The sequence below is a fragment of the Saccopteryx leptura genome, chromosome 1 (genome assembly GCF_036850995.1).
Source record: "Saccopteryx leptura isolate mSacLep1 chromosome 1, mSacLep1_pri_phased_curated, whole genome shotgun sequence".
Lineage (NCBI taxonomy): Eukaryota > Metazoa > Chordata > Mammalia > Chiroptera > Emballonuridae > Saccopteryx > Saccopteryx leptura.
The window spans coordinates 216293840-216312612 of record NC_089503.1 but is presented as its reverse complement, the minus strand read 5'-3'; the positions used below and the strand labels follow the sequence as shown (position 1 = coordinate 216312612).

At 45.9% G+C, this 18773-nt stretch overlaps 1 protein-coding gene across 2 annotated transcripts in view; it reads right to left on the bottom strand.

Annotated features, from left to right (window-relative positions):
• ARHGAP10 (Rho GTPase activating protein 10) overlaps positions 1-18773 on the bottom strand; it is a 283692-nt gene that overhangs the window by 242352 nt on the left and 22567 nt on the right. The gene's annotated exons all lie outside the window — the stretch shown is intronic.

The window sequence follows — 18773 nt, the reverse complement described above, 5'->3', positions numbered from 1 at the left end:
CAAGTCAATATTCAAAGTTATTCTTTCCCTTTTGCTGAAGTGCCATTATCTCAGTCATACTCTCAGTAACCTTCTTTTCCCCTGTCAGAAAGCAATCAGCCATATATAATACTTCTTCATGTTGCAATCGCTATAGTCTACCGTATGTAAAATATAAGGAAGTCTGTCCTGGGTCTTTTGGATCTTCACAGACCAGTTGAGCAGAAAACAACTCAGGAATGCTTTCAAACTAACCGGGAAGTCTTTACATGTGAATTTTCCAGAAGTTGCTTCTCCCCTGTTTGCAAACTGCTCTGACCCCTCTGGGCAAGTTATAACACAGTCAGTAATCAGCACCTCAGGGCTGGCTTGGTGCGTTCAGATGCCAGCAATGAGTGAGCCAATTACCACGCGGCTTTACAAAGCACTTCATTTGACCCAGTGATCGACACACATGGTTCTCTCCAAGCCAATATCTCAGCTTTAGTTCTTGCTGAAGTAAGGAAGACTTTTTTTTTTCTTTTGGCTGACAATGGTTTCCACAGAGTAGGAGCTGACTGGTCAGCTGCAAAGTGACTCACACTGAAAGAACCCACTCCTGAAAATGTGCTAGTTTCATGCCCATGCGAAAATGCAGATGCCATGTGAAAAATGCTTCCGGTACTCCATTATGTTATACAACCGTCATCACAGACATAAAAAACATCATGCTCCTCATGAAAACTACACACAGCTACGCACGCCCCAACCCTTAATCTTTGAACCCTACTGTTCAAACTATCAATAAAAACAGTAAGAATGGTCATAGTCAAATATTTCTATGTCCACACCCCCCCACACCCATCACAGTTAAACTGAGTATAATCCAGTCTCTACAAGACAAGACATTCACTTGGTGGCGATGTGAAAAGGGCTGCATTAGCAGTAAAAAATGCTTTCTTTATTCAAGTTCTTCCTTCCTTGTGCTACTTACTTCCTTTGTAGTATAAAGTCACAAGAGAAACACTAACTGGTGCCTTTACAAAAAAATTTCGTGCCTTTATAAAAAAATCATTTATTTCAACATCTTTTCCAAATCGAACAGTTCAATTGTGTCATTTGTTTTTTCAATTTAGAAATTTACTTTTTTTGCCCTGGCTGGATAGCTCCATTGGTTACAGCACCGTCCCAAAGCGCAGAGGCTGCCGTTCTGATCCACGTCAGGGCACATCCAGGAGCAGCACATCAATATTCCTGTCTCTCTCCCTCTCTCCTTTCCTCGACCTCTAAAATCAATACAATAAACATGTTTAGAAAATAAAATAAATGCCTAGAATTTGGCAATACATATCAAGAAGTATATAATGTGAGTCAGTTATTCTATTTCTAAGAATTTGACTTTGGAAACACTGAGACATACATAAAGGTTTATTTTGTCATCATTCATAGTAGTATATCTCTGGAAAGAGATCTTGATGGGTACCATCATGCAATTAATAAAAGTGTGGTACATTTAAGAGATGAAACACAATGAGCCATTAACCATTTTCTTGGTAAAATATCTAGTATAGAAAAAGAGTCCTAATATAGTAAGGACTATTAGCTTTTTATTTTAAGGCAGAACAAAAAAAAAGTCCAAGTATGAAAACAGTTTAGGGCCCCGCGAAGGAGGTACTTAAGAAGTTCTGAATTGTTGATCAGTGTGTAACGGAACCAGAAAATCCCCAATAGCTAGGGTGGCGCTCCATCCTGGCTTGCCAGGTGAGTCCCAATGTAAATATTAACAATGGTCAAGAGAATAAATGAGCGCCACACCTATGCTCCCCCCCCAGGAGTGCCTGGGTCCTCAGCGCAACCAGGAAAGGGCTTCACCCCTCACAGCAGTCGGGCTGCTCCTTGTGCCCGTCACTCCAGGCTCCAGGTGCCACTGTCTTCCTTAGCCCCCCACCTCATCACTATGCCCCCTCTCCCGGGATGCCACTCTAGCAACACCCCTCTGGGCGTCTGCTCACCCAGCAGTTCTGTCACTACTTCCTTTCACTGTCTCTCTTCTGCATTCGCCCACCCCTGGATGCTGCCCTGCTTGGGCCACCCACACAAGGTGGCGGGATGACCTGTCACTGACCTTAAGTGTTTCCTTTTCTCAGCAGAAGGGGCAAGATATTCTCCCTTCTCGGCCCTGGCCAGTTGGTTCAGTGGTAGAGCGTCGGCCTGGCGTGCAGGGTTCCCGGGTTCGATTCCCGGCCAGGGCACACAGGAGAAGCGCCCATCTGCTTCTCCACCCCTCTCCCCTCCTTCCTCTCTGTCTCTCTCTTCCCCTCCCGCAGCTGAGGCTCCATTGGAGCAAAGATGGCCCGGGCACTGGGGATGGCTCCTTGGCCTCTGCCCCAGGCGCTAGAGTGGCTCTGGTCACGACAGAGCGACGCCCCGGAGGGGCAGAGCCTCGCCCCCTGGTGGGCATGCGGGGTGGATCCCGGTCGGGTGCATGCGGGGAGTCTGACTGTCTCTCCCCGTTTCTAGCTTCAGAAAAATACAAAAAAAAAAAAAAATTCTCCCTTCTCGGGCCCCTCTCCCTGGTCGGGCGAGGGGAGCACCCCAACAGAGCGCATGTGTCTGCTGTGACACAGGTCATTCTGGCCATCTCCCAGCCTCCTTCTGGCCAAGGCCCTGCAGTCTCAGGGGCGCAGGTCGAACAACATGGACGTGAGCACAGCCTCTCATCCATGCTGTAACTGCTGCCCTCCTCACTTCCGGCCCTGTTTGCCGGACTCCTTTCTTATCAATGGTGACATTCTGTTTCGTTCTCAGGGTGGTGACTGTTGCTCCCAGTAATCTGGCCCCATGCAAAATATGGGCTGTAGCCAAATACGGGGGTAGAAGAGAGGTAGGAGGGAGAAGAATCTGTCACCTAACTCCAAACGCTCGCAAAATGAGCCTCTGCTCTGACACAGACAGCCCAAAGCTCATCCTCTGTACACACAGGGCCATCCACTGAAAGACTGTGAAATGAACGAAAACGTCAAAGGCATAGTTTATGGTAGTTCACGGCTGATTCTTACTTTTCATTATACATATATTCAATATGTTCCAAATTTTCTGAAATGAGCATGTATTACTTTGAAAAATGAGAAAAAAACTGAAATATAAACTAATTTGTGGGTGGAACATAATGATCAAATGACTGGAAATGAGTAACTTAAAAGAAAAATTAGAGAGCTGTACTGCTGCCCACTATAATTAGGGCTACACTGCTGGAAGTCACTCGTGTTTTCTGCAACACTATTTCAGTTACACGTAGGAAAGACTACAAGAGTATAAAAGTTCAGGTAACTACAGTGAAAGGGCTGAGAGAGATTTTCAAACAATATTCTTCCATTTAAAGCTCAGGATAACAGGAAATTATACTGGGAGATACACGATTGTATGCTTAGACTCAGGAAAAGCTTAGACACGAAAGAAAAAACAACTGAAAGGCATGGAAAATTATGCAGACCCTTTGCTTTGAAAACAGAATAGACAATACTCTCCTTGGAAGAGAAGATACACAATTTAAATTCACTTAGAAACAACTGAGAAGTCCCCCCAAAAGCAGCCTGCTCATTCCTCGTCACTGAGCACCATTTTCCAGGCTCCAATGGGGAAGGAAATGCTGGATAACCTTTGCGTTTTTCCTCAGTCTCACCTTCCAGATCCTTCTCCGTACTTCACTCCTGGAAATAACCCAGACACTGGACACCGAACTACCCCATTAGCTTATCTAACCATCTCCGGCCACTTCCCTCCCTGCTTCCAAATTAACTGAATGGAGGTGCCAATCCTGGTAGAATTCTTCCGTGGCTTCTCACTACTTGAATAGAGTGCCAGCTCCTCAGGCGGGGACTCCCTACCACAGCGGGGCTGCCGCTGGAGCAGGGCGCACACGGGAACGCTGATCGGGGAACACCGTGCCCGTCACCACCTCCACTGTCATGGGACTCCAGCAACTTCTCACACATTCCCCTACAGCGGTTCTGAAGTGCAGCCCTCGGCCCAGCAGCACCAACCTCACTTGGAAGCTTGTTAGACATGCAAATGCTAGGGCCCCACCTCAGAGCACCTAGGACAGAACCTCCAGGAAGGGGGCCCAGCAAGTGACGGACACACTGGAACTGAAAACCCGTGCCCCACAGAAACCGCCAGGGTGACCACACGCCAAGTCCCCATCCCCAGAGCCTGCCTGGTGCTTTTCTCTTCTGCCTCTTTGTTCACAGGCCAGCTTCCTGCCTCCATCTATCTAAATCCTGTCCACCTTCAAAGGACACACCCAAGTCTGCCTTTCATCATAAAATCTTTACTGATCACTCTAATGTGTTCTTGTCATCTCTTGAATTCCAACAGAACTTGTTCTCTCTACCACTCCCTAAACTCTTATTAATATGGCAACACATCAAACCTACAGGGCAGGGGTTACAAGTTTCATAAAATCTGCAAAGAGTAGCCACAGTCAGGAACCACAGGTTAAGAAGGTCAGAAAACAACATTTCAATTAGTAATGTCCACACACAAGTGGTTTCTTTGGGAGAGTGGGAGAGCAATAGCATACTTACTACAAAGGTCTCTTATCTGCCCTTGGGTTGTTCTGTTCTGTTTGTTTTGCCTTAAGTAAGAAGAGGGCAGATAGACTCCTGCATGCGCCCCAACCCAGATCCACCCCCCAGATCCACCCGGCAACCCCGTGTGAGGCTGATGCTCGCTGGAATCACCTGAGCTGCCCTTGGTGCCCAGGGCCAACACTTGAAACCAACTGAGTCACTGACTGCCAGAGGAGAAGAGAGAAAGAAGAGGAAGAGGGAGAGGAAGAAAAGCAGATGATCACTTCTCATGTGTGCCCTGACCGGGGATTGAACCTGGGACATCTGTATGCCAGGTCAACACTCTATCCACGGAGCCAACAAGCCAGGGCCTGCTCGAAGGTTTTAACCCAACTGAGATAGGGGGAAAGGGCCATTAAAGTACCAGAGAGAAAACAGACTACAGCAAGCGGACTTTCTGAGCACTGTGTCACTGCTCTGTGCACCCGGCCGGCAGCTATCTCCAGCACACCTAAGAGGCCCAGGCCATGCAGACCAGGTTAAAGAGTTATAGCACATCGTTAACACAACGCAGGTCTATGTTTTCCCACCATTCCAGGTTCACTATACCAGGTGGTGTGACAGACAACACCCACATCTCTCCAAGAATTTTAAAAATTCACACAAACAAAAGATATATCTAAGCCAGGCTCAGAGGATATGGATCCATCTATTTCGAAGCATTGTGTTCCTCTCAGTGTCAATATTACCAGACATTCCTACCAGGGCCTTCTGTGCTACAGAAGTTCTACCTCACTTGTTTCCACCTAAGCTGCAAGCAACCCGGCATCAGGAAGCAGGACGTATTCGGGCCTCACGTGACCGAATTCAGGGCCAAGCACAGATAATGATGAACGGTAAACCGCGCACTGGCTGGACCTGCAAAATCCCTTTCAAGTTTGGAGTTTCAATTTCGTAAGACGCCTCTCCACCTATAGGAAACAGAATCTAGTTTAGAAACTGGGATCATCAAAAATACAACATTTATAGGACAATAAGGGCCCCCACATAAAGAGTGCGGCAAAAGTAGGTTTACAGTTGTCTGCACAAAAAATAATATAATAAATAATACAAAAATAAACTCTATGTTTTTGCATGCTCACAACTGTCAACTCCCTCTACCCCGCCATGAAGGACGTCATGTGTGTTACTCCAAGTAATGAAAAGCAGAGTACACTCCAATTCCTCCAAATTCTTATTACTATTTCAAGAAGCAAAATGTCCCAACCAGAGGCAGAGTGAAGACCCAGTTGGAAGTTACACACGCATGAGTCACCCTTGAAGTCCACTCAGGGTGAGTCACAGATCTGCTGGACAGGAAGGTTACATCTCCAAGCCTTCGGGTCAACACGGGGCCACATTTGAAAAACATACTCTAACCAGACACTTCTAACCAGCCACACAGACCTTCGTTCAATTGGCAAAGCAATAAAGCCCAATTTCCTAACGGTAAATGGACATAGGCCTGTAGCTGACACTCTTGGCACACCCCACCTTAGAACAGTTTAACTTTAATTTGTGCTTAAGTCCAAAAGAAGAAAACTGATCATGACAATAGCATGTCACACGCAGTCCTTTCTGCTGCCAGGTCAGGCACAGCCAGAGCTTTTCTGGGCCGGTCAGGGGTGAACACAGCCAGACACCCACTCCCAAAGCCTTACTCTGACTGCAGGCAGTGGGGGAGGACAGGAGACATGCTCTCCCACAGCGGAGAACCACTGTGATGCTTCCACCATGCCCTGGCAAAGCCCCCAAAACCCTCAACGGGATCAGAGTGAGCACATGATGTCATCTGAGCCTCACAACAGATAAGAAAGCCGTCCATGCCCTGCTCGGAGTCCCCGTGCTGAGCCCGATGCCACCAGAACCAGGGGCAGCTGCTCCGTGGCCAACCCCCCTCAACAGCGGCAGCAGAGCTCCAAGTCAGGTTGGGAATTAAAAGGGTCTGGAGACTTTCCCTTTCGTACATTTATCAAGAGGTCTAAAACAAAGATTCTCGGCTGGCATGCTATCTGTGGAGGACCAGAGGTAGTCGGAGATATATGCTTCCCACTGAACCAAAGACACCACTCAACATCCTCTGACACATCTGCAAAAGGGCAGTATTTCCATTCACTGGTTGTCCTTGTTCCCCTCGGGGAGGTATGCAGAAGGTCAACATATCAGCCACTGAACTCTTTTTGCAGAGACTAAGAATTCAGAAGTAGCTATATTTTATAATATCAAAGGTCTTGAAAACTATCCAAAAAAAAAGTGTATACATCTGGATAACTGCAGAAGCAAACTCCCGAGCGTCTGGACCCAGATCTGAGCTCCAGTGCCCACGTGTTCAACATACCTCACCTTCCTGTGCCTCAGTCTCCTAGTACATAAAATGAAGGGGTTGTGGGGAGGATCAAGTCACTTCAAACTTCATTACAATACCTGGTACCTAATGAGCCCTCTACCAACATTCCTATCTTCTTCCTCCTCCGCCAGTATCCGGGTGTGCTGCACGCTGTACTCGATAATAACCCTGAGCAGGAGGAACTCGACGCCCCAAGCTCCAGACGAGGAAACCAAGGCCCAACGTGAGTTATTTACTTCTCGTAATCCAGTGAGCAACGCAGCCAGAACGCAAACCCAGGTCAGCCTGACCACAAAGCCCAGGACCTCCCCATTTCCACTGTGCCTTCTGGGTGAGCAGAAAGCAGACAAAGAGCCAGAGGGTACTGAGAAGAACCACCCTTCCCCACCTGACCGGCCACATCACGCTCCACGAATGGAGCACAGCCTGGAAGCAGGTTTTGACCACAACCTCGATGCAGTTCTGAGAAAGGACCTCAACCGTCACTGGCCCTGAGGCCACCCCCGGACACCACCTTTTCCAGTAACCCCCTGCCGGCGCCTGCGCAGAGGGGCCTCTCCCTCAGCCTGAGACGGAGGGGAAGCAGCAAATGGCGGGACCGTCCCCCTCCCCAAAGCCCATTTCCTCGGGGTTGAGGACTGGCCAGGAGGAGGGATATAAGCTTGACGCCTGGATCCCATTAGTGAGGATGTGGAGAACAGTGAAAGACCACTGTGGGGGCACAAAAAATAAGTTTCTTCCAACCCCTCTAAATTCTTCTGGCATGGCTAATAATCAAATTAACAGGAGACGGATTCACAGGGAAAAATGTCCAAAACTTACTACGGATGTACACCTGGGGTGGGGAGCAAAGGAATATGAGGGCATTGGGTAGTTAAGGGTTAAATGTCACTTTGGACAAAGGAGGAGTCCAAGAACCCAGGATTTCAAAGGAAAAGTAGACAATTTACAGGTAGGAGAAAGAGCAAACACATGGTAACAAAGTCCTGCAGGGCCACCCAGAAACAATGGGACACAGAGGGGAGGCTAAGAGATAAGCTTTTGTCAGACTTCTCCTACGCTGCCACATGTAGCTGATATTCTGATGCTCAGATCATTTCCGTTTGAATTCCTTTAGGTAGGTAAGGGGGGGAGGTCAAAGATTCTTACTGAGTCATTTGTTTCTTAATAACCAGCTTTAGGGCCTGGCCAGTGGCTCAGTCGATAAAGTATCAGCCCATCATACAGATGTCCTGGGTTAGATCCCTGGTCAGGGCACACAGGAGAAGTGACCACTCACTTCTCTCCCCATTCACACCCTCTTCCCCTCCTATAGCCAGTGGCTCCTTCGATTCAAGTGGGGTCCTGGACACTGAGGATAGCTCCATGGGAGCTCAGGTGCTAAAAATAGCTCCGTACTCAGCATCAGCCCCAGATGGGGTTGCCAGGTAGGGAGAATCCCGGTCAGTGCACTGCAGGCCATGGAGGAGAGTCTGCCTTACTATGTCTTCCCTCCTCTCACCTAAAAAAGAAAAAAAAACATTTTAAAGTCTATCTCACAAAAGACATATTTAGGGTAAGGCAAAACCTGGTCCTTCACCATCATGGGGCAATGAACTATGGTAAAGTATCATCAGCATGGAGAAAACACAAAGCAAATACTGTTTTACATCAGCTCAGAGTCCTGTTGGGACTTGGTAAATTCTAAAATGTTTCTTTTATCTCTGCCTCTTCAAGCGAGCCGAGGTGGAAAATATAAAACACATGCAGTGGCTGGGCGAGAGCATTAGTGACTATTACACAGTCTCCACAACACACAAACAGCGAGCTCCGGGACTCCCCGTGATCCCCCTCCCACACAATGAAGTCACAGGAAATAAAGAAGCTGAACCTTAAAGATTAAGCAAAAAAAACAAAACAAAACAAACAAAAAAAAAAACCATGTGAGAGAATGGAGAAAATCTGAAGTAGAAAAGAGATTTTTTAAAAATAACTTTTTCTCAAAATCACCCCACCCTAAATCCTCCAGACACAAGCCCAGGTCACACTGCTCATCCACAAACCAAACCTGTCAAACAACATCAAATACCTTCCCTGAAGATTCCACTGAGAAGGAGGGTTAACACTTACCTAGCCTGGGGATCTTAGATTTCAGCTGGACAACCCAGGACAAATTGGGGCAAGTTAGTAAAAAGCAAGGAAAATTCCTTGGCAAGTAGAATGGGGAAACTGAGACACGGGTAGCTGAACAAACTGACTGAGCAATCTACAGCCAGACACAGAAGGTCACCAGGGTGCCTAGCAATGAACGAAACTGGTGCAGGACCTCGCCCCCCCCCCCCAGGGTGGCCGTTCCTCCCCTGGCCACGCAGTGTGGACCTCCTGCTCTGGCGCTGACCAATCAATGGAGACCACGACCCTGAAAAGACACACCTGTAAAAGCTGCTGAATATTCTATTGAGACCCCTCCCCAAGACCTCCCTTAAAGTCTCAGCCTTTAAATTTGATTGACTGATTTCAGAGAGGTGAAGGGAGAGAGGGAGAAGGGGAGAGAAAAACATGGATTTGCTCATCCACTTATTTATGCCTTCATTGGTTGATTCTTGCATGTACCCTGACCAGAGAGAGAGTCGGAGATCGAACTCGCCATCTTGGCATATCGGAACAATGCTCTAACCAACTGAGCAACCCAGCCAGAGCTAAACTCTCAGCCTTTAAAACCCTCAAGATGAAGGACATAGAGTGCATTCCTGGAAACACACCCGTGCCTTTCCCTCTCCCTTCTTCTTCCCCCACAAACGTGCATCTTCTAAACTCGAAGGGACCCCACCGAGACTTGCAACCAGGAGAACAATGGGCAGCTGCAGCTCATCCCGGGCTAACCCTCTGACCCTGTCTCCAAGCCCCCCTTTTCTCTGGCTTCTCAGGGAGCTGAAGCAGCCCCACCCAGGCTCTCCTGTTGCTCCTTCTATCTGAAGCCCTTCCTGTTTCACTGTCCTCCGCTTCAATAAACTACTCTCAAGATCTCCTGGACTTGTGTTGTGACATCTTCCCAGCACAAAGTCAAGAACCCACACACTACCGGCTGGCCGTAGGCAGACCCTCAGGGCTGGTGCCATTTCCAGTAACAAAATGACTCAAGAATAGAGAACAAATGGAACTGGACATCAACCTGGTCTGACCAGAGTCAAATAGGGGAATTTAACCAATTTACACCTCGTGTTCCATTATTGGAATGGTAGTGATGTGGGAGTTATTTATTGTAACTGCTCAAGATTTTCGCCGATGTCTGATTTTTCAAACACGTCTGTCTCCTGAGGGTACGTGTTATCATGTGGCGCACAGAATTAGTCACTGCTGCAGACACCGGCATGCTGGGAGCTTGTCAAAAAGTGCTGTGAGCCTGACCTGTGGTGGCACAGTGGATAAAGCGTCGACCTGGAAATGCTGAGGTCGCCGGTTCGAAACCCTGGGCTTGCCTGGTCAAGGCACATATGGGAGTTGATGCTTCCAGCTCCTCCCCCCTGTCTCTCTCTCTCTCTCCCTCTCTCTCTCCTCTCTAAAATGAATAAATAAAATAAAAATTAAAAAAAAAAAAAAAAAGTGCTGTGAATTTTCGGAAAACTTTTGAAGGACTGAATTTCAAGAATTCCAACCTCTGGCATAAATGGGTTAATATATACTGAGGAGCCACTGAGCCACTTCACCCGCAGGTGTTGTAAAGTACCAAAAGCTACAGAATTAATATTAATATTTTGGGAAGCTTGAAGAATATTTTATTAATTTGGGTTAAGGTGTGCAGAGAAATTGTGAGAATAGTCTCTGTATTGTGTGATTGGCATAGTCAGGATGGCCCTTGGCATTGTATTGTAAATGCAGAGGGGAGGAAAACATGGATCCCCAGACATTCCACCACATCTGTGGGGAAAGGGGTGAATGGCTAGCCAGGTACAGGGAGAGAAAAGCCAAAATAAACCTTTTCTCATAGCAATGAGCCATTTGCGGGCATCTGTCCCCACCGAAACTACCTCTCCTATGTAAATGCATGTAGTTAACACGTGTGACTCTGGACAGAGAGATAGCAGATGAACACTAGATAATATGGGAATGCCTTTTAATATGTAAAGAGACATCTTTCTGCCATTGTGTTGACTTGTAAATTTTGTTTTCTCCAAAATAATGTATGGCTTGCAAATTGAACGTGGTCCTATCATGTTAAAGGACATATGACTATAACCAATAGTGGTAAGGGGCTCCTAATTGCAATTTTGCTTCTGTACTTCCCACTTACAAAACTATAAAAACTAAGTAGAACAAAGGGCCAGCGCGCTCTCTCCCTCAGACAACTGTTGGAGTTTGCCGCTGCTTGGCCAAGCTAGACAATAAAGCTTTGATGTGTAAACGACAGACCTTGTTCCTGTCTTCAATGTTTCGGGTCCCTCCGAATTAGGCTTAACATATACTAAGATGATAATGACATTTAACACTTATACAGGACTATGTGCCAGGCACTATCCTAAATGCCTCCCACAGGCTAACTTATTTCATTCTTTCAATAATAATCTTATGAGTAGTCTCATGCCCATTTCACAGCAGAGGGTCTAGGGCGCAGAGAGGTAGGTAATAGCCTATAACATGGCCGGAATGGAAGAACCAGGTGGAACCACCCAGGCAATTGGGTTCTTGGGCCTGTTCTCCTAACCAGACCAACCTCAGTGACCAAGGTTTGAGTGACTGTTAAAAGGTGATAATCCTGAAAACAAAGGGGATTGCAGGTACTCTAAAAGCTGCTTCTGTTTCAGAGCTATCCAGGTTCTTACTGTGCCGACACAGACTCTAAAGACCTGAGGTTGAGGTCCCAAAATCCCCTTCCCCGTGTCCCCCACCGGCATTTTCAAAGGCTTACCTACGAAATCGCAGCCACCCTGGTGACCACATACTAGGAAACATTACAATGCCAGTGCGTGGCCTAACTCAGAATGGAACACTCAAGCCCACACATGGATTGGAGTCGATTTCTAATACACACTTGAAAACATAATACTGCTTCCCAAGCTGTCACTGAGCAGCTATAATTTTAAAATATGAAGCCTTGCACTGCCCCCTTGATCAGGCTGGGTAACAGGCCAAGGGATGTTTATGTTAGCTGGCCCAAAAGCAACTTTCCATTCAATAAATATCATTTCTCTTCCTAGGTAGCAGGTACTTGGGACACAGCAAATTCAAACTTGGCTGGGATCACTACAAAGCTCGCAAAGTATTTAAAAGGAGAAAGAAAACGATAATGTCTTGTACATATAATATGAACACTCATAAAAATAAGGTCATACACTCACCCAACCATAACTAAGCATATTTTTGGAAGGGAAATGTTATTTTAAATATTTTCAAAGGATGCTGTCTTGACAACATCTTTGAACAGTTTCTTGAATTAAAAACAAAGTATCCCTTTCACCCATCAAAAAAGAAAACTAAAGCAAAAAAAAACCCTAAAAAACAAATATATCTTCATACTTTGCCCATAAAGTGTTCTTTTTACCACTTAACTCCAGAATGTAGGAGTCCCCTCAGAAATCTCTCCTAATAAGTTCCCAAAGTTCCACCTCACTGCTCTTGGAATGCTAATCAGTTCCGCCCACCCAGTGACTCCGACTGAACTGTTAAGAGATAGGAACAGCTGCACGCGTCCACCACCCTGAGAATAGTTTTCAGGAAACCGAGATCCAGCTGGAGGACTGCATTTAGTAACCCTTCTCGACTGGAGAGAACGCTCAGGGAAACGCCTCAGAGTGAAGAATGAAAACGCCTGCAAAAAGCTTTTAAAGTGACATTTGTCAAACACATATTTGCTCCTAAAAGTAAACAAGTGAAATGATTTCGTGACCATTTACACCCTAGGAATTTAAACGGTGTGTGTGTTTACTGGGAACTCTCCAGATGATAAACGCTTGCTAATGCCTGTCAAACACTATCCTTCCAGAGAACATTCTCAGAGGAATTGCGGCTCCCTCACTCACTGTGAGGCACAGGCCATGTGGTTCGGGCCTGAACTAAAACAAAAACTCATTCCAAGCCTGTGCTTGTTTTTCTTTCAGGCTCCTGTCTCACTCATCTATCCCAACCTGCCCCATACTTCCGTCCAGTATGCAGAAAACCTGGTGGGGGAAAAAAATAGAGCCAAGAGAGCGGGGGCATGGGGACAGAATAGGCCTAAAAAACACAAACCCTGACATTTGAACAGTGTCATCTGATAGATGCACACTGCTGCCAGGAGGAGACACTCAGAGGATCCAGGAAGACAGGGCATCCAAGTCCAGGGCTGTCCTCGGGAGGCGTCGCCCACATTCCTACCTACTGGGAGGAAAGGGAGCCCGGCTTCATCTACAATTGGAGATGACAGGGCCTGGTGGGCGGGGAGCAGAAGCAGAGATACTTCTCCTGCACAGAACTTCCCAGGAGGCGGGCGGCACAGGCAGCCCTGAAGCCAACCCCTCAGAGTCAGTTGTGCGAAAGGAAGGAAGATAGGAGAATACTACGCAAAAAGACACCTAGATATTCAAAATACAGTTCCGCCAGTGTTCACTGCTTATACCTGCATGGAATATAAAGAAAACTAGATTCTATCCCGCCTCCAGTGAGGAAAAGGTTCACACCTGAGTATGCAACGAAGCTCTGCCAGGCCTTTGCATATATTATTTCATTTACTCCTCACAACAACACAACAATATCTGAGCGCATACTGCTTTCACAGCTGTTATGGGCTGCTAAATGTGTCCTGAAAAATTCATCTTAAAGTCTTAACTCCTAGGACCTCAGAATGTGCCCATATTCCGAGACAGTCTTTAAAGAGGTGATGAAGTCATTAGGGTGGGCCCTAATCCAATATGACTGGTGTCTTTCTATTATATTATTAGATTAGGACAGAGATACATGCATAGAGGACGACCACGTGGGGACACGGGAGGGCAGCCATCTACAACCCAAAAGGAGAGGCCTCAGAGAAAACTCTGCCGGCACCTCAGCCTTGCACTTCTAATCCCCAGAAGTATGAGAAAATAAATTCTGTTGTTTCATCCACCTAGTCTGGGCTATTTGCTACGGTAGCCCTAGCAAACTATGCAGAACAAGACACCGAGGCTCAGAGAGGCTAAGTAATTCACTCAAGGCCACACAGCAAGTATGAGGCAGAGCTGGAATTTGAATACAGGTCAAAATACGAACTACTCTCTCCAAGTTGATCACTTAGCCTGACATAACGCTAAGTGCTCCATAAATAGCAGCTACTCTTTAATTACCACACACGACTATCAACTGAAGGCAGGACACCAAGACAAAGCCATCTACAAGGTGAGAGGCCCAGACTTCCTAAGCGCTTTGAAGACAAATGCTACTGTGCCAGCTGTTCAATGGATTGGAGGTCGGTTCAGAATTGAAGTAGATGTTCCAATAACACGATCAATGAGATGGTATGGGTGAGACCAGATACCGACCTGACCTAAGGAAGTCAGGACAAGGACAGGGCAGGGGCTGACATGGAAACACACATTCCATCTCCAGGTGATCAAAGATGACAACTTTACAATCCTTTCCTTCCCGCTTTCCTCAGGCCCTTACAATGTGGTCTGGGGTGAGTGCATGAGAGAGCAGGGCTTTCGGACTCCACAGTGTAATCATTCTTGGCCCAAAGCTATGCTCCGTACTCCATGCTGAGGGCGAGGGGGTGGTCCCTTCTGGCTCCTTTCTTTTTCTTCCCCCAACACATTTCTGCATTCCAGTCACTGGTTTTTAAACAAGAGCAAGGAAGAAAACCAGGTTTTGTGATAGCACCCTAGGGTCTCTTATCGGAAACGATCAGGAAATGCGACATGTAACCAAGAAGGGAAAACAAATACCACAGATTCCCAATTTTCAAGCAATTAGAAGACAATAACTATGTGACGTAAAAGGTATAGTTTAACCTTTGATGACACAAGAGGATTGTGTAGATCCTCAGGGTAATCATTGTAAGTATTAATCACCGCAGTAGAAAGAACCTGTTCACATAATGGGTAACAGGATGTCAGCTATTAGGAATTTACTACATAAAGAGAAGCGCTGGCTTGATGCATGGTGTACTTTCGATGTTTGTAATGTGACTAACAGAGACACACGGGAACCCAGACGCCCATAAAATTTAGGCATACTTCTTTTCTAATTAGGGGTTTACCTTAAATTTGAAAGCATGGGCCATGATGGATAACTTTCATTTTTTCCTTTCTTCCTCAAGAACATTTACCTGAGAAGTAATTTCCCTAAAGACCAGAATGACTATAGTATACAGCGAGAAAATACATTATCATTGAAACAAATAGGTCACAACGTAACTATCATCCATCTCCTGATGGCAATCATGATTGCTCCATTGCATCACTGATTTCCCCCATTTTTAAGTACTTAAGTACTTAAACCAAAACCTTCAAAATTGCTTCTCGGCCTTTTGGCTAATAAGATCAAGTGTAAAACTTTCAAAAGCAAAAGAGCTGACATTCAATACATTCAGTTTCTTCAAGGTTACTTAAATCCATTTGTATTTTAAAACTGCAAAAATATGATTTTGAAAAAAAGATGTAAAATTTGGCAAAGGTTTTTAGAAATGAACCATTTGGGGAATATGCTGACATCTCCCACATTCCTGAGAAAATTTTAGTAAGTAAAATTCATTAAATTCAAAACTTTAATGACTTTTCCTTAACTAGGGGACTGCTGCTATGATAGAAGTAAAGACTTGGCAAGTAAGTCACTAACAAGTCTTGAAACTGACCAGTTGCTGGTGGATTTTTTAGGATTATTCGGCAACAGTTACAGTGTCTCCAGACCCTCAGAACTACATGAGTGGCCTTATCAGGAAGTGTTTTACAATGTGATAAGGCACTGTAACTATTGCTGTGTTCAGGCCTGATTCAGCCTGAAATCAGGCTATAGCTACAGTGGGGTGGGGTCGGAGCAGGAGAGAGAAGCAGGAGAGGGGCCCCCGAGAGGGGGAACACGCAGCCCAGAGGAAACTTGCATCAGGAAGGCCTTCCATATCTGTGAGCCTTTCAAGGGCAGGAGTCACATCCTAGCCTTTCCTGAATATTCTGCAGCACGGCTACTGGGCAGTCAGCTACAGATGTTTATTCAGAGTTTGATATTTGTTCTAAGTCAATTATATATATATTTTTAGATTTTATTTGATTTTTGGAGAGGGGGAGAGGGAGTGAGAAAAGGAGGAGAGCTGAGAGGGGGTAAGTGCAAGGGGGGAGTGAGAGAGGGGGGGAGAGAAGGGGAACAGGGGGGAGAGGAGGGAGGGGGGAGAGGGAAGAAAGAAGAAAGAAGGGGAGAGGGGGAGAGAGGGAAGAGTGAGAGAAAGGGGGAGAGAGGGGAAAGAGGGGAGAGGGGGAGAAAGAGGGGAGAGAAAGCGAGAGATGGGGAGAGAGAGCGAGGGGAGGGAGAGAGGAAGAGAGAGACAGCAAGAGAGGGCTGGAGAGAGAAAGAGGGGGAAGGAGAAAGCATCCTCCTAGTAGTTGTTTCCTGTGCCTTTGATAGGGCAGGCCCAGAGATTCGAATCGGTGACATCAGCATTCTAGGTCGGCAAATTTATCCACTGCGCCACCACAGGTCAGGCTGTATCAATTATATATATACTGCTCACAAAAATTAGAGGATATTTCAAAATGAATATGAAGCTATAAAATATCCTCTAATTTTTGTGAGCAGTATATTTGGAAATAATCCTGAAAGTGTCATTAATAAGAGGAAATAATCCATTAATTATACTATAATTTTCATGTGTTTTGGGAAGGAAGAGGCATTCTTCAGTATATTCATATATCTATATCCTTCATGATTCTATAACCATTGCTCCTCACTTGCTTCCTAAGCAAAGTGCTCTAATTTATCTGTCCTATTAGTTAAGACCCATCCCCTTGATCATTCAAGTATGCCATTCCCTGGTCCTCCACCCACATCATGACTGTTTCCAAACTTGTAATTTATACTGGGGGAAGGACTCCAGTTGGGCAAAGCCACAGAAAACCAGAAAGTTTATTTTCTTTTATTTTCAACATGATTCTCAATAACCCCGACAGATTCACAGTCTTCTTTACAGGAACAAATATATACAATATTTATTTTCTAACGGTACTGAACAGGCAGATTTCACTCATCTCACAGTGGTTTTCAAAATTCTGACAAGAGATTAGCACAGGGAGCTTACATAACTCTTTCCAACTGGGTTTTTTAAACAAGGGGGTGTGGGGTGGGGATTCTGCAGCTCGCATACAATATAAATAGATTTCACATTTAACCAACTGTGATTATAGGAAGTTAAAGTAATGTTTCCCAATATTTACCTTTGAGATGTTAGAGTACTTTGAGACGAGAGCTTCTGGTTAAGTAAAGTTAGGAATCGATGACTTGAATCAAAGCTAAACAGGTTTCTCCAGCGCCAGACCTCTCTCAACGCATGTGCCATGCATCCTCCAGACAGGATAGAACACGTCATGAGTTACAGAGAGATTCCGACTTCAGATACTGCTTTCATGGGCTTCCTCTGTCAGCACGAGCATCCTGCAGAGACATACCAGCAACTGCTGGATGGAATCCTATCCTGCCTTTGACTTCAGGAGACTTCACAATAGACACACCCATTACTCTGCTGCCTGTCAAGAGTGAAAACGTATGTGGCACACTGAGACACACACAAATATTTCAACTTGGCTTGTTTCCTTCTGTTGTCCTACTGACACCTTCCTAAAATCACCTGAAAAGCTGCTCAGCAAAAGATCTGAAGAGCCCAGTCCTAGGCAAGGCAAACTAGCCCGCATATTCTGAATGGACTGATTTCCCAACTCATACAGCATGCCCTTATTCGGTTCCAGAATTCCGTGCAATTACATCTTATAATGGATGCACATAAAAGCCAGACAGAATGGCTTACTCCCCAAGCCCTCCATTCCAGAAATACTGCTGCTTCTCCCCCTGAGAGCCGGGGGCAAACACAAACACCAAGTTTTCAATCCAAGAGGAACCACAATCAGTTCTGCAGACCCAAGTGGTTTGAATCAAGTGGCTGCTGCCACACCCACCCCCCAAAAAAAGTACTGAAGCAGCCACATCCAAATACAAAACACACACAGAATGCACTTGTGGTCAGTGAAGAAATTACTATTAAAGGGGAAGAAACCCTAGAGATGACCTAAATCATTTTGAACAAATGTAATGCCAGGAAACTTGGAAGAGGACAACCGTAACTCATCAAGCTGGCTCTCAGACATTATCATCCATAAGCAGCTCTTACCTGGTTGTCATTCAAGGGTCCCTAACATCACACCCAGCCTTGGGTTCCAATCCACAGTTTCCTCAAGCCTGGCAAGCCAGCAGCCACCGAGGAACTCCCATCTCTCAGCCACGGGAGCCCCCCACCAGGTTTTTCAGGACAGCAGGGTTTTCCTACACCCCCCCCCCCAGAATAGACTTAACATAGTCCCCCCCTTTAATTGGGACAGCAGGAAACCAGCCACAAAGGAGAAAATCTTTTCTCCACCTGGTTCTGTGCTACCAACCAATTTTAACTGGCCCCGAGATAACCAACTCAACAAATTCAATGTCTCCTTGTGTTTTTATTTTTGTAAGTTATTTATCATGAAAGGGATAGGACAGGGAACTTCCAGGGGAGAATTTGGGGAAATAAGAAAGTCTTAAAAGGAACCTCGTCTGAAAGAATACAACTGAATTAGAGTAGGGAAGGAGGGACAGTGTTCAAAACAAGAGGAGAAATGGGAGGGGTCAAAACAAGAAAAGGCTGAAATCAGCAACAAAGAATCTCTGGGTATCTCTGACAGAGTGAGTCCCTGAAAGCC